Source organism: Dermochelys coriacea, chromosome 7, assembly GCF_009764565.3.
Source record: "Dermochelys coriacea isolate rDerCor1 chromosome 7, rDerCor1.pri.v4, whole genome shotgun sequence".
Lineage (NCBI taxonomy): Eukaryota > Metazoa > Chordata > Testudines > Dermochelyidae > Dermochelys > Dermochelys coriacea.
The window spans coordinates 110,950,911-110,970,940 of NC_050074.1; positions in this window are offsets into that span (position 1 = coordinate 110,950,911).

Consider the following 20,030-nt stretch of genomic DNA (forward strand, 5'->3'; position numbering starts at 1 on the left):
TCCGGTTTTTGTGTATTTTTTGTAACTTAAGGTTTTGCCCAGAGGGATTCTCTATGTTTTGAATCTGATTACCCTATAAGGTATTTACCATCCTGATTTTTACAGAGGTGATTCTTTTACTTTTTCTTCAATTAAAATTCTTCTTTTAAGAACCTGATTGCTTTTTCCTTTTTCTTAAGATCCAAGGGTTTGGGTCTGTGTTCACCTATGCAAATTGGTGAGGATTTTTATCAAGCCTTCCCCAGGAAAGGGGGTGTAGGGCTTGGGGGAATTTTGGGGGAAAGACGTTTCCAAGTGGGCTCTTTCCCGGTTATATTTTGTTAGACGCTTGGTGGTGGCAGCAATAAAGTCCAGGGACAAAAGGTAAAATAGTTTGTACCTTGGGTAAGCTTTAACCTAAGCTGGTAAAAATAAGCTTAGAGGGTTTTTCATGCAGGTCCCCACATCTGTACCCTAGAGTTCAGAGCGGGGAAGGAACCTTGACAGCTTGTTTATTTTTTTAAACAGATGGTAAATAAATGTTAGGAAAAAGATGGCCTTTTTATGTGCTATACATTGAAAAAGCCAAATGATGCTAATTATCCTGTGCCCTGAAAACAGATTAATATGATACAATTTTTGGTACTTTAATAAAATTACCTGTGTTTTAATAACTGAAAAAGAAATGGTGTAAACGTCCACTTAATAGTAACTGATCTAGTTAATAAATTGTTGATATATGTGCATCACACCAGAAGGAGCAGTACTCTTACTTGATCTGAAAATATAATAGTCAAAAAATAAAAGGTAAGGGGTTTTTTGTGTTTGATAAATCACTGTTTTATATTAATCTCAACAGTGCTCTCTGCATGTAATATTTTTGACTTTTAAAATAACTAATTAGTTTTATTTTAGACCATTAATAATGTCATTAATTATTTAGGAAGTATGTAGAACATTTCTTTTAACTTACTCGTGTGATGAATTAAAAATCACATTTTAAGTATTTTCGTGTTCCTAAAGCCTTCGTTTATTAGTGTCTGTAAATTAGCAGATTTAAATTCTGTTCAAAAAGATGTTAAAGATTTAATTAACACAGTGAAAAAATATGAAAAGCTTAATACTGCAAGATTGTATTTATTCAGAACTCTTATCATCTTAAGAAGGTGTTAAGGAAAAGTTAGTATATGTGCCTCCATTTTGGTTTGGGGCCCACCATTGTCTAAAAGCAAGCACATCATGCACCAGGAGGAGTGTTCCTTAGATACTGCATTTCTGTGAAAACCCTCCCCCTTGTTTCCAGCTATCTCGACTCCCGGTTTCTGTTCTTTGTCTGTTCCTAACTCCCTGCCTCCTGGCCTTGTGATATGTGCCTCCCATCCTGATAAGAAAGATTACTGATGCATTGCTTTAGGACCATGTTGTATAGTTGAAGTAATAGTTTAGCACGGGGAATGTACCTAGCAGGGATAGGTGATAGATAAGGAAAGGGTTTGTCTCTTGGCTAAGGTTTCCAATGCATGAGGGCAACATGCTTTGCTAAAAGGTATATAATCTTTGTATAACCTGCATTTGGGGTCCCCTTCTGACTAGCAGGGGGGCACCATGCTCAAGTGTATTAAACTTAATATTTTTGCAGGTTTCAGAGTAGCAGCCGTGTTAGTCTGTATTCGCAAAAAGAAAAGGAGTACTTGTGGCACCTTAGAAACTAACAAATTTATTAGAGCATAAGCTTTCGTGAGCTACAGCTCACTTCATCGGATGCATTTGGTGGAAAAAGCATCCGATGAAGTGAGCTGTAGCTCACGAAAGCTTATGCTCTAATAAATTTGTTAGTCTCTAAGGTGCCACAAGTACTCCTTTTCTTTTTTTAATATTTTTGGGAACTCTGCAGTTGTGGACTTTGTGTGCCTTAGCCTAGACTCAAACTGCATGTGACCTATCAGGTATAATTCGCAACACAGGTAATTGCACCTTTTTTTTCATGGGGGGGAAAAAACCTCCTAAATGTCTGGTGTGAGTCATAGGCATTTTACATTACTGACTTTCTTTTCCAGTGTAGTTCCCGGGATACGAGACACACAAGTCATGTGAGGTATTATCTTTTATTGGGCCAGCTTCTGTTGGTGGAAGAGGCAAACTTTTGAGCTTCACAGAGCTCTTCAAGACTTCTATGAAGCTTGAAAGCTTGTCTGGTCCAATAAAAGATATTACTTAACGTACCTTGTCTTTTTTTCAATATAGCTCTGTGTTTTGGCCAGACAGGCAAAATTGCATTCTCAACTGTTCATTTTCTCTGACTCCTTTTCCCAAACAAAATCTGTGTTTTGAGCAACACTTTACTGCTTATACATTTCTGAAGTCTTGTTTTCAATCACAATCAGCCTGGGGTACAGGAGCAAATATAACAGGAGGACTCTGAAGAAACAAATAGAGCAGCATTTTTATGTAGACCCTTAATCCTGCTCTTGTTAAAATGAAGTGTATGTACAAAAAATGTGTGTTACTTTTTTTTCTACTAATCTAACCTTAAATGAGTGTTGCCCATCATTTCATCAATCACCCTAATAAAACCACCAGGACTATTAATATCCAAACATCCCAGATCCATCTGCCCTTTGACCTTTTCAAAAGCCTGGGAAAACAGGTGACCATTACATGCCTTATTGTGATGGACTCAGGAGCTCAATCTGTTTAGCTTAACAAAGAGAATGTTAAGGGATGATTTGATTACAGTCTTTAAGTCCCTACATAGGGAACAAATATTTAATAATGGTCTCTTCAGTCTAGCAGAGAAAGGTATAACACGAGGGTTCCCAAACTTGGTTCGTGGCTTGTCCAGGGTAAGCCTCTGGCGGGCTGCAAGATGCTTTGTTTACTGAGCGTCTGCAGGCATGGCCGCTCGCAGCTCCCAGTGGCCATGGTCCGCTGTTCCTGGCCCATGGGAGCTGCGGGAAACGGTGCAGGCCAGGCCACTGCTTCCCCGGTTAGTGGGAGCTGCGGAACTGCGAACCGCGGCCACTGGGAGCTGGGAGCGGCTGTGCCTGCAGTCACTTAAACAAAGCGTCTCGTGGCCCTCCAGGGCTTACCCTGAACAAGCAGTGAACAAGTTTGGGAACCCCTGGTATAACATGATCCAAAGACTGGAAATTGAAGCTAGACAAAATCAGACTGGAAATAAGGTATAATTTTTTAATGGTGAGAGTAATTAACCATTGGAACAATTTATCAATGGTCATAGTAGATTCTCCATCGCTGATCATTTTAAAATCAAGATGGGTTTTTTTTCTGAAAGATATGCTACATGAATTTCTTCGGGGGAAGTTCTGTGTCGTACAGGAGGTCAGACTAGATGATCACATTGGTCCCTTCTGGCCTTGGAATCTATGAAATATACCATGTGAAAAACAAATGAGCTCTTGTTGAACCAATGTGAATTTCAAAATTGAGGGCCCTTCACTGAAAGCATCCAACCAGCAGTTCCTTCTCAGTTACTTTAGGAGACTACCAGCTCAGGTATTATCTGTTGTAGAGATATCAGATGGGGAAGAGAGTTGGTGTCATAGCCAGAACCCAAGTTATATAAAGAGTTATAAATCCTTACCAATACCTTTAATTGTACCCCAAACATATTAGCCATCAGTGCAAAGGTTGGAGCACTGGTATAATGTTTCCTGCATGATGTGCCACTACATGTGTGATTCACAAATCACTTCACTAGTTGAACTTTTTGAGTTGTTTTCGGTAATCCCTCACAGAGCATATCAGGACTCCAGAGTCAATGTTACAAAAGTGTGGCTAATGTTGAGTTCTGCAGCAACAATAAAAGGTCCCAACCATCTGTGCACTCAGATGAAAAGAAGTAGTTGTTGCTCTGGCTGGCTGCTACCTGGGCATCTGGAAACAGCTAGGGAAAATCATGGATTGTTAAGCTTCTTAGCCACTGACCTTGTAGTAAACAACATGAAGTAAAGAGTTCCTGACCTCTGAAATGCTATGCTTCCAAGGGCTTGTCTATAAGAAAGCTCCACTGGTTTTACTTACATTCATTTTTAATCTGCTAGTTAAATTGGTGTACAAAGCTGTTTGGACATTCTTATTTCTGTCTGGCTTATACCTCTTCCTAATCAGTGAGCTAAATTGTAATAAGCTGCTCTAAAATTGAAAAAGAAGTATCTGCACTAGTATTTGCACTAGTTTAACTATATTGGGTCATATTCAAATCTTGAATTAAACTGGTGCCATTTTTGTTGCATAGACAATAAGAGATAATAGTATAGGTAATACTTCAGGGGCAACCAAAGGAACTGGTGCTAAATACCTCGAGCCTGGCCAACATGTAGGAAGCAAACTCTTCCTCCCTAATCAACTTACCCCAAGAAGTATTGAAGGACCCAAGCCCCTGAAGCAATTTTGCACCCTTTTCCCTACCAAAACTCCATATCCCTAAATTGCAACAGTAACTCTAAGCCCTCTTTAATACCCCTGAGAGTCATTTGAAAAGGTATAGCTGCATTCCCAAGTGTGGCTGTGCAGCATAAACAGCAAAGATCATTTTGAAAATAGAAGTAGTCTTCCACCGATAAACTAGAACAATTATTAGTGTTACAGTAAGGCCTCAGGGCACCCAGTAATGGATCATAGCTCTGTTGTGTTAATCACTGTGCAAACACATACCCAATAGCTAATCCCTGCTCCAAAGATTTTACACTGTAGGATAAGAAACCTCTCAATCATTCACCTCAACCTTAAAGATGGGATCTGGTGACCCTCTCTCTACCTGTGACCTCTTTCCAACTACTTCACTCCCAATGTACTGAGATTTTGCAATTGGCTCCTCAATCACATCTCACCTTATAAATTTCTCATCCCCTTGGAAATCATTGTCCTTCCTCCACCCATTTTCTCCCACAAAATACACCTGACAGTAGTCCAAACCCATGTATCTCATATCCATTGTGTTCTGATGTCTAATAATTAAGAACAAAATTTGGTTTCCTGATTCCAGTAATAGTGCGATTTCAAAGAGGGTGCATTTTATCAGCTTAAACATCATATTACTACAGATAGCAATATTTCAAAACACTACATTCTTGTGTTCCTAAACTCAGTTAGTGGCTGCAGGGACAGTTAGATTTTTAAAAAATGCATATAGAGATGTAATAGATTTAATAGTTTCTTGCCTGCACCTATAATCTGTAACACTTTTTTCAAATCAGAAAGTGCTACTTTTTTTGGTTTGATTCTGTTGGATAAATTTCAAAGATATATATGCTGTCTAATAAGCCTTTGCAACCTCTAATTTGGAAGGAGTGTCTGTCCAGTTAATACTTGTTCTTTGAAGCAAGGGGTTTTGAAATAGATGAAGTCTGAACTGTAATTACTGATATCTATTTCCTTTTCACTTATGGTTTTTGGTATTTGATCAGGAAATTTTAATGTATTGCTTAATCTCAGAGCATTCCTCAAATTCAAAAGGTATTAACTTGATGGGAAGTGTACTGTCCTGAATGACCAAAGCAAAACCAGAATACAATCTCACTTGAAATGGCACATGTACAGATAACTCACCAGTAAATATACTGTTTTTCAGATACCTCTGCATCTGTCACTACTTAATAATATACTTTATTCTTGCATAGCACTTTATGTGCAAGATGTTCAAAGCGCTCACAAACAATTAAACCTCAAACACCCCTGTGAAATAGGAAGTGGTTGCCTTCATTTAACAGATGGGGAGACTGAAAAGAGGCAAACAGAGATTAAGTGATTTACACAAGGTCAAACAGCAAACAAGCCACAGAGCACATAGAATAGCACCTATGTCTTCAAGCTTCAAGGCCTGTACTCTAACCGATAGACTATACTACTGTTTATTCAGAAATTACATTGATAAAAGATTTTCAAAGACACAAATGGCACTTAGGTCATGGGGAGTTAGGAGCCTAATTGCCATCTCTGGTTTTGAAAATCTTTGTTTTTGCTGAAAACGCCTTAAAAACTTAGAAATTGAAAAGAAATATTCCAAGGATGACACAAGAAAACAAGTCCCAGTTTCCTTCCAGACGAGGCAAATGGCTGTGCCCCTTTATGATGCATTGAGAAGGTCAAAATTGTTACATGTTAACATTTTAGCTTGTTTTTCAACTTTCAGGTTTTATTTTCCCTATTTTCTGGAGGCTTCCTTGGAACTGCAGAGAACTAGAGCTTTCCCAGAGTCCTGCATCTAGCAGTGTTTCCCAGCTGTCTGTTCTGCCAATTGAGTCAAACAGATACTAACAAAAACAAACAGCTAAATAATGAATAAAAAACCCTACCTTTGTCAGTGGCACAGGTTTTACAAATATCTTCATCATGCAGGTTCTCCAGTCATCTTTCTCAGGGATGTTTTTACACTTTTAACAGTGAGAAGACTCTTTGAGGAAGGCAACATGATACCAGGATGTTGATTTAGTTCTGTATTGACTCATCATCTGCTTCTTCAGCACGTGTATTTCCCTAGGAGGTCTCCTGGCTAGGCCTGGTACTGCTTAGCTTACAAGAATGGCCAGCTCTTAGGCCAATGTAACATGACTGTACACTGAAATTACCTTTTTCTTTTCTACCCAGAAATCCCATGTTCTTTTACACTACTGCAGTATGTGCATTAGAGTGTGAACTACTCTTCTACAACCAAACGTTATCTGTAACTGCATGGATAACGTGGAAGGACAGAAAAATTAGTGAGAATAATCAGCTTATTCATTTGATTCTTATCAGTTCTTAAAACAAGCTGTGATGGGAAAATATGAGGAATCTTCATTCTTCCTTTTTGGCATTCTATTTGACACAACCTCTGTACACACAGCTTCTCTACCCATGGTTGGAATTGTGGGATATCTTTAATTCTAGAAGGTATTTACAATTAGAGTTTAACAGGCTTTTCATTTAGGGGACTAGCTGCTGAGCGGAGGTGGAGGTGAGAGAGGAGGTGTGGCCATGCTTGGCCCCTAAATGTTAGTGGACCCTTGCCAGGGCAAACGACTAGCTGCTAGTCCCCATCCATGTGACTCCACTTGAACTGCTCAGCTGAACAAGGAAGATCCAGCTGCCACTGAAGATTGTCCCCTTTTTTGCTTTGGGTTATTGCAAACAAAAGTTCTTCATTTTAAGAGCTTGAGAACATTTTTGTAGTTGTTTTAGGACTTTTGTCACCTGTTGGATTATTGAGACTAACCTGAACTTTAGAAAGATTTTGGCGAACCAATAATCAGTTGCTAACTCAACATTCTTGATGCCTCTTGTGAACTGAAAACATTCCTATGGTAACCAGGGCAATGAGTTCACTTGAATGTTACACTTATTCCCCTCCTATGCAATTAAATTACCTTTTTCACAATGATATTCCAGGTGTGTTACCAACTCCAGAAGGGAACTAACAAACTGTGGCCTCAAAACAAGTAAAGAAAAGACTGAAGTCATGTGAGTGACTTGCATGAAGCCAAGACAGATGAACATCAACATCAAGGGCCAACTCCTAAACCAGGTTTCTAGATTTAAGGGCCTTGGGGGCTGGATAGGAGCAAATGGAGAAATCAACAGAGAACTGCAAGCAAGGCCGCTGAGTGGGGGAAGTCTGGCAAAAGGCAGGTGCAGTGGTTTATGGTAAACAGATGTCCAGATTACTTAAGAGACAACTATACAAAACCATATGAAGACCACTTCTGTACAGGTCAGAGACATGGGCAACCAACGAGAAGCAATTGAGAAGAGTTGAACTCGTTGAAATGAGATGTTTAGGGCAGCGAGGGGATGACTTTGCAAGACCACGTGTGGAATGATGTAATCAAAAGTAAGAACAAGGTCTGTGGTATCAGAGAGAAGTTGCAAGAGAGAAGTCCAAGATGGTATGGTTATATTCGACAGATTGATGAAGAGAATTCTGTTAGAGGGTCATTTGAGACTAGAGTTTGCAGGCAAAGAACAAGAGTACAGCCAAGAAAATGATGGATAGATGGTGAACAAGAAGATGGAGTGGGGGAGTGGATATGGAACAAGTGTTGTACCACCATGCCTAGAAAAGACTGATCCAGTCATCCAACTCTAGCTGGTAAAAGGGGAAGAAGGAGAAGTTATCCGTGTGACAGGTTGGATCCCCCTCCTTTTTGGGGTGCCACCAGATGTGCTGGGGTCCCACTGAGCCTGCTTGTCCTACCAGCCTGGGTTTTCCTTACTCTGTGGTGCTGTGACATGCTCTCAAGCCCCTTTCCAGCACACCCACAGGTAGGGGGACACCTAGCTGTAGAATCTCACAGTCTGCGATCAGCTCTCTGTCGGAGGACTCAGCTAGGGCAATGTCCAGCATTCAAGTGCACATACCCTCTGGAATGTAAACCCAGAATTATTTTATCTTGTATCGTATAGAGATCTATATAGCATAAGCTCATAAAAATTGCCCTCTCCCTCAATGTGGAGGACAATATGCATAGCTTTTTGTCCCCTCTCCCCCAGTTATGAATTGCACAAACTGGGTTTTGGAATAAACAAAAAATAAGTTTAACAGCTACAAAAAGTAAATTTTAAGTGTTTATAAGGGATAGCAAACAGAACAAAACAGACTACTGAGCAAATAAAACAAAACACACAAAGTAAGCTTAATACACTATAGAAACAGGTTACAAATCATAATTTTTCACTATAAATGTTGTTTTAGGCAGGTTGCAGAGTTTTTGCAGCTCAGAGTTCCAGTTATTTCTCTTCACAGGCTAGACCATTGCCTCAGCCTGGACTCAGCCCTTGCCTTTCCCCAGCTTAGTTCCTTTGTTTCTTCAGGTGTTTTCATCAGTCTTCCTTCTTGGGCTGGGAAGCAGTGGAGAAGAGCCAAGATTAACTCACTTCCCAGTCTTAAATAGGATTTATATAAGGCGGGAATCCTCTGTTTCCAGTGGAAAAATACCAGAAGTGTCCAGCATGGTACTCCGTATCATGTGACATCATCACGTGACCTTGCAGTGTTAAAGAAACCATGAGACAAAGTTTATTTGTAACGTCCACAGGAAAGAACTCCAGGAATATGAGAGATCAGCATCTTCAAAGACCTACTGTTTTTCCTACTGGCCCATCCAGGCTGATTGCATACTGTCTAGTAGGCGTTTCACAGGTGTAATCATAGTTGTAATTGTTACATAGTCAATATTCATAACTTCAGATATAGAAATGATACATGTATACAAATAGGATAATCATATTCAGTAAAACATAACCTTTCCAATGATGCTTTACATGACCCATCTTGCATAAAACACATCTTAGTTATGCTATATTCATATCATAATATTTTTATGAAGAATATGGGATGTAGCACCACAATCAGCTCCTGAAGCTTCTTTTTCTGTAATGGTACAAGTTTCCAAGAAAACCTTGAAATAAGTAGGTGTAATATGCCATATACAACTGTGAATATCCACAAAAAATTGAAATACTGGCATATTGAATTATTCCAGTTTTTAATTACCATCAAATAATTTAGCATGGAGCTTTCATTTTTCTCAGAGTTAATGACAGAATGTTGAAAAGCAGCTTGTTAGCAAGTGTTCTCTGTGTTATGTGCTGGAGGAGCACACAAGTCGAAAACAGGCATTCCCAATGTGAATACTCTGTTTTCTTCACTGAAATATGTTCATAAAATGTCTTCTGATACCTACCATGGCAATGCCAGGGATGCTTCTCGCCAAAATATAGACATGACATCACAGAATGCTTTTTTTGTTAAGGAAAAAAATACAACTTCTGCTTCTTTGTTTTTTTTACTATGATTTTTAAGTGTGTTTATTTTGATAAATTTCATTAAGCTTTGCTTTAGGTCACTGTTCTATTTTTTTTTTTAAAGGGCAGCCCATGTAAAGGATTTAGCCACATATGGCTAAAAATGTTTTTCTAAATCCCATTATACTGCTATGTTCTTCTCCTGTATTATGAGTGGGATTTTCAAAAAAGCGCGGTGTTGGTCTGACTCTGCTCCCATGGAAGTCAACTTCCACTGACTTTATGAGGAGCAGGGTGAAGCTAATGCTGGACACTTTTGAAAATCCTACTCTACATTACCAGCATTAATGATCACTAACTAATTATGGATAAATTCAAAAATATTTTTTAAAAAAACTTATTTGTCTGACCCATTAGGTGCCTGAATACATCACCATGAAAGTGACTGTGATGCCATAATCTAGCCTTTGTGAAATCAGTTAGTGCCAGATTTTTCTGCTCTTACTCATGTTGAATAATCCCTTACTTCTGAGTAGTCCCATTGGAATTGCCAAGGATGACAGAATTTGGCTTTAAAAGAATAAGACAGGAGACAAGGGCCCAGATTTTTAAAGGTATTTGGGCATTGGTCTACTCAGCACTGCAAAGCTTAAAGGTATGTCTGCACTGCATAGTAAACCTGGGTCCATATGACCCACACCTGCAGACCTGTTCTTTCCAAGCTTGCACTTGAGCATCCACGCTGCATTGCTATATGAGCCTCAGATCTGTGGTGGCATATCCATACTGTGGTACATAGATATGAGTCAGATGCTGTGATTTCTGTGTGTGTAATCCAGGATTCTTAGCATCCTTGCTAGCTGTAGCCACTCTAGGGCTTGGTTCATGATGTATAGTGGGAGAACTTGTCTGTGGCACTTGACTGGCAATGCTCTTAGAATACCAACACATCAAGTTGAGCTGTTTTTGGATGTACCTGCTCTCTGCAACTGGTGGAAGACCTGTTCTCACTTTCACTGCTGTTTCAGGCATCAGATAGTGCACTGGTGAGACACTGGTGGATATTTTGGAGGCAGTATTTGCCATATTGAAGGTGTCTTTCAGACAGGGATACAGCCCTGGCATCTATGACCCAGTTGGTGCAGCTCTTGCCTGTTGCCATCACTGCAGATTCCCCATAGGCGGACTGGCACTTCTGGAGCAGGGCCAAAAGTGCACGCAAAAATAATTTTGCATGAAGAAGCAGACGTTCCTGGAGCTTGGCTACAGTGACAGGACATATGCATGAGGGAGGCCATGCCACTCCAAGAAGTGGATCACCATAGCCATCTGGAAGCTGGCTACCCAAGACTGTTACAGGTCTGTGGCAAACCAGTATCATGTTGATAAGTCAATTGTGGAGGTTGTGGAGGTTTTTGAAGCTATCAGGACTGTGATTACCCAAAGGTGGTTGGCATAAACAATGCTCCTGAAATAATAGCTGTCTTGGAGAGAATGGGGTTCCCAACCTGCACTGGGCTCTCAGTGGCTCATAATTTGATCTCCACAAGGAGCACATGAGCCACAAAGAATACTATACCATCATTCTGCAGGTCTTGGTTGACCACAGAGGCAAGTTCATGTATGCCAACAACATGGGATATACTGGCAAGGTGCATGATGCCAGGATTTCTTGGAAATCAGGATTTTACCTTCATAGACAAGCTGGGGCATTATTCTCTCCATGTGTTATTGTTATAAGTGGAGGCCCCACTGCTATTCTAGGGGATCCTGTTCTGTCATGACACTTGGACCCTGATTTTAGAGACCCTGGCAAAAGGGTCAGTTCAGCTACACACTCAGGAGCTCTAGGATGGTGCACATTTAGCAGGTTGAAGTCCAGATGACACTTCCTTGAGAACCATTTGGATGCCCACATTGCCAATGCTGTCCATTTTTCCATATACACTATTGTGCACTGCACAATGTCTGCGAGGCAAAAGGTAAACCATTTCACCAGAAGTGGATTCAAGACAACACTGGATTACAGGAACGGTGCATGCAACCAAAAAGCACATTACTGGGGCATCAGGGATGCCTTGTGCACCCATAGAATGGATTTGCAGGGTGATGTGGATGTGGGGGAATGACATAATATAGTTATGTTGCACTTAAATTATCCCACACTTATCAAGCAATTTCTGGGGCTAATGCAGTTTAGGAATTTTATGAAAACTATTCATGTACCTCCACAGTCAACCTCAGACTTGTCAAATGGCTGCATAGACTGCAGGACATGGTAGCATGCAGGGGACTCAGCACGTGGAGTGGGAGCCTGCAGCCTGGTGGTCATGAGAGTGAGAGAAAAGATCCTTCTGCTGTGCTACACTGTGCTTCCTCAACCTCCGGTCATGCTCCAGAAACTGTGTGGCCATTCTGTCCTCATGCTGAGCGGTTTCATTCTCCCTCTATGACCTCCTCTCCTCCATCTCTCCTTGGTAATCAAGCTGTTCATCAGCCTTGGCTGATATCCCACATCATTTTGTCCCTGACTCTCTTCATTCTCACATGTTAGTTGACAGTCCACTCCCCCTGTTTCCTAGTCTGTGCCCAGCAGAAGTGGGAGGGCCTGCTAAGAAAAATGAAAGAGCACAATTGTCTGACCATCAGGAAAAAAGAGATTTCTATCCTTTTCTGGGGGCTATGTCACTTCAGGGTTACAGGATGATACTTTTTATCACGTGTTTTTATTTTATTTATACTTTATTCATGGCTGGTTCAGAAGCTCCAGCAAGTCATCTTTCAAGGCAAGACATTATGGTAGGACATTTGGGAATGAGCGACAGAGGATAGATCACTTGATTACCTGTTCTGTTCATTCCTTCTGGGGCACCTGGCACTAGTCACTCTCAGAAGACAGGATACTGGGCTAGATGGACCTTTGGTCTGACGCAATAAGGCCATTCTTATGTTCTTATGATTAAGATACCAAAATAAATTAAAATCAAATATAAATCTCAATAATTTATTTCCCATGGGGGGATTCTTATGAAGGCCCCTGTGGAGGTGAGAACTTCAGTTTCAGGCTAGCAGAAAAGGGGATGGGTGGTGCGTATGTGTAGAGGGGGATGGAGGGCTACATTTAAACCTGAGTCAGAGCCTAGGTTTACTGTGCAATATAGACATACTCTAAGTGACTTAGATGTTTGGGCTGAGATGGCTAAATGTAACACAGACAACTTTGGTTTGCAAGCGTAACTTGGGAATTAGCAGTAGTGGAGAAGGCAAGAAATATATGAAATTGCCTGGGGTTTTAATAAATTTGAAATTTCTGGCTTCTGAATCCAAAACTTGACTATCCTTAATGTAATTGGTGATGAGTGAAGTGATGAAGGTCTCTTCTCCACCACCACAATTCAGACTTGTGTTCGTTTTTTATAGCCTCCCTACTTTTCTTGAAAACCTCTGATTCTTCACCCACTCAAATCAATGAAAGTTAGAAGCCTAAATTCCTTTGAGGATCTGGGCCTTAGTTCATAAAATGTTCCAGGAATATTGGCTTACATATATCCAGTATAGATATTTGGTAAGGAGTTTTGAACTCACAGATAAAATAGAATATTGTAAAGCATCCATGCTGCAGATCTGATTTCTGTGGTGGGAGGAAAACAAAATGCTAAAAGTTGGAAAAAAATCTCAGAAAAGGAATTAGGAGCAGAAAAATCCAGAAGGAGAGAGACAGAGGCAGAAGGAGGCAGAGGCTCAGCTGGTGGAAATTGTTATAGCTCCTTTGATGGCAAGGGAGCCATGAGAATTTTCCCCAGCTGAGGATGTGTCCCAGAATCTCTGTAAATATATTGGGATAGTTTTATATGAATTCAAAAAATTATTTACACATCTTTAAAGTTAATTGCACACTTTGTTTAGATACAGGGAGGTGCTAAACAATACCCTCCAATGTCAGATAGACATTGTCTATATTTCAGCACTTGAACCATGTAAATTCAACATGACTAATTTTGCAACAGCAAAAAATGGCCTTCCCAGGGTATATTCTGGGATTTGTGTAAATATATCATAGCTGGCATATTCCATTCATTATCATCACAGTGGTACCTAGAGTAGGAGCTAGACCCTGGCATAACATCTTCATTGCTGTTTGGGCAGGGGATGTTGTGCAGACTGGGAGAATTAGCAGGGATGGACATTTAAGGGACAACTCCGGGGGCTGCTTGGAGGACACATACACCTTTGTTTGGTTTGGCGAGAGAGGTAAAAAGTTCAGATTATACAAATTAATTAGTTCATTTATTGATATAATCCAGTAGGGAAATGTTCTTGGAATCCTAAATGTCTTTTGAAAATATCTCCTATTAGTATGGAATGTGGAAAATAATGTACTCTCCTTGCCTGATCTCCCCTAGTGTAGATAGTACACCCTCTGCCAGTACAAACACAAAAAACCATGACCAAAGTGTCTGTTCCTAGGACTGTGTGAATTCATTCCTATTGTCTTGTGAATCTCGCTGGGGTTTAAACATAGTTTAGGTGCTGAACTGCTGGGCAGCTGTGTGCATGCCCAGTCACTAAAATTTATGGGCCTTTAATGGAAAAAACATCGGCATCTGCAGGGTCAGGCAGCAGCTGAGCAATGTTTTTGTGAATGTCAATGGTGCCTAAAAGTTGAACTCAGGTGTCTACAGTGGTAGTTCGGTGTCTAAGTCCCATTTGTGAATCTCATCTCTAAGAGCTTTTGAAAATCCCAATAGGCACTTATCTGCATCTTTAGGTGCCTAGTTACCATTAAAAATCCCACTCTACGTGCCTTTTCTGTGGTCATACAGGGAATCTGTGACAGAGCTGGGTATGGAACCCTCATCTTCTGAGTCCCAACCCATACCTTAACCACGAGACCGTTCTTTCTCTTACTATACATAAGAGGTATTTCTTTTTTCTGATTGTTCTTTTTCCTTTTGTGAAGGTGGATTTTATTGTTAACAAGGCTGAATTTCAAGGTGAAGAAAATTCTGCTCTTCACAAGTCTTCCTTGATCTTACTGTCACAAACTGTGTATGTAATATGTTCCTTGAGTGCCATTTCTGTGTTCTCCTGCTCTTCGATCAGAGGTAAATGAACCAAATACAGCATGATGCCTGTTATCTAAAAAGATTCAGGTAGAACAAGTATTGTAGCACAATCATGGTACTTGGAAAATTGTATTCCCCAAAAAGGACTTTTTCCTAACCTTCTTGGATCATACACAGAGGAAGTCCATGGTCTAGTAGGAGAAAAATCTCTCAGAAGATTCAAACAGAATGTTTGAACATTCAAACAGGATTAATGACTTTGTTTTAATTGTACTTACTTTAATTGTAAGTGCTTGTATTGATTTTGAAAATGAAGGACTAAAGACTCTGATCTCAGCCAGGCACAGTACAGGCAAGGCGTGTATAAGTTTCCCCTATCTTTAGGAATTTCAGAGTGTACTACAAAGTGGGCCAAATCCTTTCCCTGTGATAAACATGTGCAATTCCACTGAAGTTAACAGACCACTCATTTCAATGGAGTCACACCATCTTAACCCAGGGGATATTTATGCAGTTAGTCTATTATTAAATGGGTGTTATCATCATAAAGAAGTCTATATAATTTAAGTGTCATGCAGTCACCTATAATCCACGTTTTCCTAGCATAAATCAAAGTGGAATTAAATCTTTAAATGATGGGTTATGCTGTGGAAATGGAATAGTGCATTTACATTTGCAATGCAAGTATTTTAGATGCTGATGGGAGTTTTCACATGTGATGTACCAGGTAATAGAATGGCTTCTTGTAAGAAGCTCTTTGTCCGATTTAGCACACTGAAGGTCTTCTGAGAGGCCAGCATAGCCTATGGCATATTGCACTAGGAAATCATCATCAATATGGTTAACAACCTTCTGATTATTCAGCAGCTCAATCCAACAGAGGCCACAATGGTAATTATTTAACTTTTTATTTACAGCAATAATTTGTTGGATAAAAATATTCACCCTGGGACAGAAATAAAGCCTGGAAAAGTGGCAACCTTAAAGGTTATGAAAACGGAGGCCTATAATAAAAATCATAGGTGTTCCCCTGCCTACCTTGCCAGCAGGTGTGCTCTGAGCACGCCTAACCCCACGCAAATGGTGGTGATGGTACTTCCATATAGGCTTCAACTCAGTGGTTTGAATATTCACCCAGGATGTGGGAGGCTTGAGTTTAATTACCCACTCTGCCTACTATAGGGTTCAAAACTTGGGTCTCCCGCCTCTCAGGAAAATGCCCTAACCACTGGGCTCTGAGTATTTTGGGGCAGGTCTCTCATGTTGAAGCTGTTCCCCTGTATAACTACTTATGTATTCACTGAGGCAGAGAGTGTGAGAATGACTCTGTAGTCTAGGGATTAGGGCCCTGACATAGGAGACTCAGCTTCTGGTCCCCCTTTGCTAATTAATATTTAATTAGGTATACACAATGGAAGAGCCTCAATATGAGAGCTTGAGATAACCCCTCACCCTAGAATATCTCCTAGTCCAATGGGTTAAGGCATATCCCCTGTCAGGTGGGAGACTCCAGTCCCTGCTCAACAGCACGCAGAAGGGGGATTTGAACCTGGGTCTCTCACATCCTGGGTGAATGCTCTAACCACTGGGCTAAATTTTATGAGTGGGAACGCTGCCACTTCAGATTTTCTTGAGAAAGGGTTGAACTGTCTTAGGCAACTAACTCCAGGAGAGGGTTCATGGCTGTGAATCCTGAGTGGACAGCAACATGTTTGTCTGGCCCAGATTTAGGCACATAATTCCTTTTAGAGGGCAGGGCTTAAGCCACAAAGATCTTCTCTGCATTTCTGATTGGCTACCTTACATAGTTCCCTGCCCTTTGTGAATCCTGTTCTCAGTCCTCCAACCATCCCATGCATTGCATAGAGAGCCTAGACACCTAACTCAGGGTTGTGTCTCCACTAGGTATCGCAGCAGCCATGAATCCCATCCTAGGTGTCTAACTCCCATTGATTTCAATAGGAGTTAGACACATAGGTACTTCTGAAAACACTACTAGGTGCCTCTCTGCATATTTAGCTACCTAAATAGCTTTAAAATCTGACCCTAGTTCTTTCTAATCCATCTCCTCATTTGGATGCCTTCTTATAGGGACATTTTCCCACAATGCCTTTCTGAGGCTGGCCCTTTAAATCTTGCAGAACCAAACTGCTACAGCCCTAAAGTGGCCATTTTGTAACTGACTGCTGTTTGCTATATCTCTATTCTTTTAGCTGGTAAGTAGGTTTTATTCTCTTTTTTCCACCATAAATGCTGGGTTGCTACTCAACTCAGTCTAGCGTTTTGTAAACATCAAAGGAGGGCATAAGGCTAAAAGGGCAGATGCAGTTTGTGATGGATTATACCATGAATTTAAGAGACAGTCTATGGTAAAGACAAATCAGTGTAGTATCTGAAAGGCAAAAGGACAGAGTCAATCTTTGTTATGAAGGAAGGCAAAGACAGAGGGGCACTAAACACTCTGAATTCTTTCTTTTTTAGGAAGAGATTTAACAGTGGTAACACATGTACAATAAGTCTCGAATCTCCAACTTTTTTTTTATTTTGAACTTAACATGAATAAAATATTGGCTTCTCTCATTTGGGTGAGAATAAAAGAACTTTTTTCTGAGATGTAGCCATTTAGGAGAGATCATTGAAGAGGATTGGAGTAAGGTTAAAAGATGGAAGAATATTAAACACTAGTCCTTTCAGGCATATTTCCAAGATACATTGTGTTCTGGTTTTCAGTTTTACACTGGCATTGAGGCAACTAAGTGGCCAGATATGAAGATATTCACTGGAGATACCAGGAATACAGATTGACATTAGAAAAGGCTGGTTTTACCTGATCTTTTATACTTTTGTTGTGTTTTTACAATAATAGGAACTGACAAATCTAGGGCCTGGACCAAAGCCCATGGACCTCAATGTAAAGGTCCCTCCTGACTTCTGTGGACTGTGGATATGAGGCTTTTAGATATTAACTACACAGTATTTGTAAACCGCAGCTGTAATAGATAGAAATAAATGCCTGCAAATATTTTTACTACCTACAACATGCCATACTATAACAGAACTATTTTAGGTATGCTGCATAATGCAAACTGCAAATAATTATATAGTAGATGAAGGTTGTAAATTGTAATCCTTTAAGTACAGCTTTTTCTAGCTATTCCTTCTGAGCCTGGGAGACAACTTTGTCTAAAAAAGATTACTGACACTATGTAGTTACACTGCATGATAAGCATGAAAATGAAATTATTTTATGCACATAAAGATATACATTTAAATAGTTTAATGTAAGAGAATAAAGCATCTGAGGCAAAGATGTGTCTAAAGCTAAGAGTAAGCAATACTCCATCTGTTTAGGAAGGAAGTAAAACAGAAAGAACACTAAGCAGCTGTCCTTTTTACTGAACCTTTTCCCATTATGGTGAAGTGAGAAGAACTAGAATTGTAGATCTGGTGGGAGGTACTAGAAGCCCCTTGGTAATATTCCTCACCCAAGCTGAAGGAAGGCTTGGGATGATTTTGTCTACCCTGCTAGAATTCCGCTCTCTGGATAATACTAAATCTTCCTTACCAGAAATGCCCATAATTCCTAAGCCTCATAAAAATATTTCAGAGGAGCAATATCAGGGCTGTGAAATACACAAATTGCACCATTTTCCAGGTATTTTCTAAAATATCCTTTTGCCTTACTTACATCCTTCCCACCTTTCAAATTAGAGGAACTAAGAACAAAGGTTTTCTGCAAAAATACTGCTTCATAGACATGCTGCAAAATATTAAAGCTGGTTCTGCTAGTTGTTAAAGCACATGGCTAAACATCAGGATATTTGGGTTCTATTTGCAGTTCTACTGTAGACTTGTGGGAATTTGGACAAATCCTTTATTACTGAAGCTGTATTTGCCATTGCTGATCTCACCCAGTTCTCCAGTGTCTGCCGCAGAACAAATCTACAGAGCAACATTCTCTTTTCCACTCTGTGGATCTTCACTTAGAATTGCCAAGACCAAGCAGATAGGGCTTGAGAGAAAGATAATGCCTAGAAAGGAATATTTTCAAGGATGGATAAAGGAGGAGAGGGGTTTAGGCCAGACCTATGAAGTTATAACCCTTTTGTGGAGAGGATAGGTAGGGGAACAATTCAGGTTGATCTATCCTAGCCTTAACTGAAAGTTTTTCTTTTAGAGGAACAAAGTGTCATAAAATTGTAAAATAGTAAAAAATTCACGTAGATGTATGGCATAATTGTTCAGTAGATTTTAATAAGGGTGAGTGGATATATATGAAGCCCAAACTCTGCTTAAAAAATTGCCTTGATCACAGTACTGAAATTAGAAATGAAAATTTTGACCTACCACACCCCTAAAATTATTGCTATGCCCCCAAAAGTCCTAGCACACATTAAATGTTTTCTCAATACTCTATCCCCCAGCATTTATTTCTGACCAGCAGCTGTGAGAACAGGAAATATGGCATGACCATCTCTGCCCCATCAACTTGAGTATGATTTGGATACTGTAATTCTGTTACAGCCGTACATGCTATCTGAATTAATTTGTCATATTCTACAAACTAGAATTCATCAAAGCTTATTCACTGGCCTTTTAATTGCTGTTGTTTATTATTTTAAGATATGAGTAATTTCCCCAGTTTGTCTTTGTTTAGAAGTGAATATTCAACACGGTAGCTAGGAAATCATACATTCACATGTACTTTTTACCTAAGTAATGTAATGCTGTTGCGGGGAAGGAGAAGGCATATAATACTTCTGATAAATATTATATATTTGTATAGCTACTTTCTATGAATTTAAACAGAAAATCATTTATTGCACCCTGCCATGAAACACAAACAGATTTCTTTTGCTGCTTTCCTATTTTATTAATGCTTTGTATGTGGAGGCTCAGTAAAATCTAAATTGCTCCTTAATTAATGGGGAGCTCTCAGATTAAATCTATTTTAAAGAAATTAGTTTTTTTTTAACCTGGGTTATTAACAACACCTAAGATTTTTTAAAATGAAATTTTTAACATATAATATATGTCTCACCATTGACTGCCCTTCAGTTTGACTGGTGAAACTAAAATAGTCTATTTCATTTTTCTTCCGTAAGGTTCCTTGTCTGGATCCTATTAGCCATCCCAATACTGCTATGTTTTAGGCTGTAAATACTCTAGAGCAGTGGTTTTCAAACTTTTTAGGCTGCGTACCATTTTCCAAATAATGTAGTCCAGTGGTTCTCAAAGCCA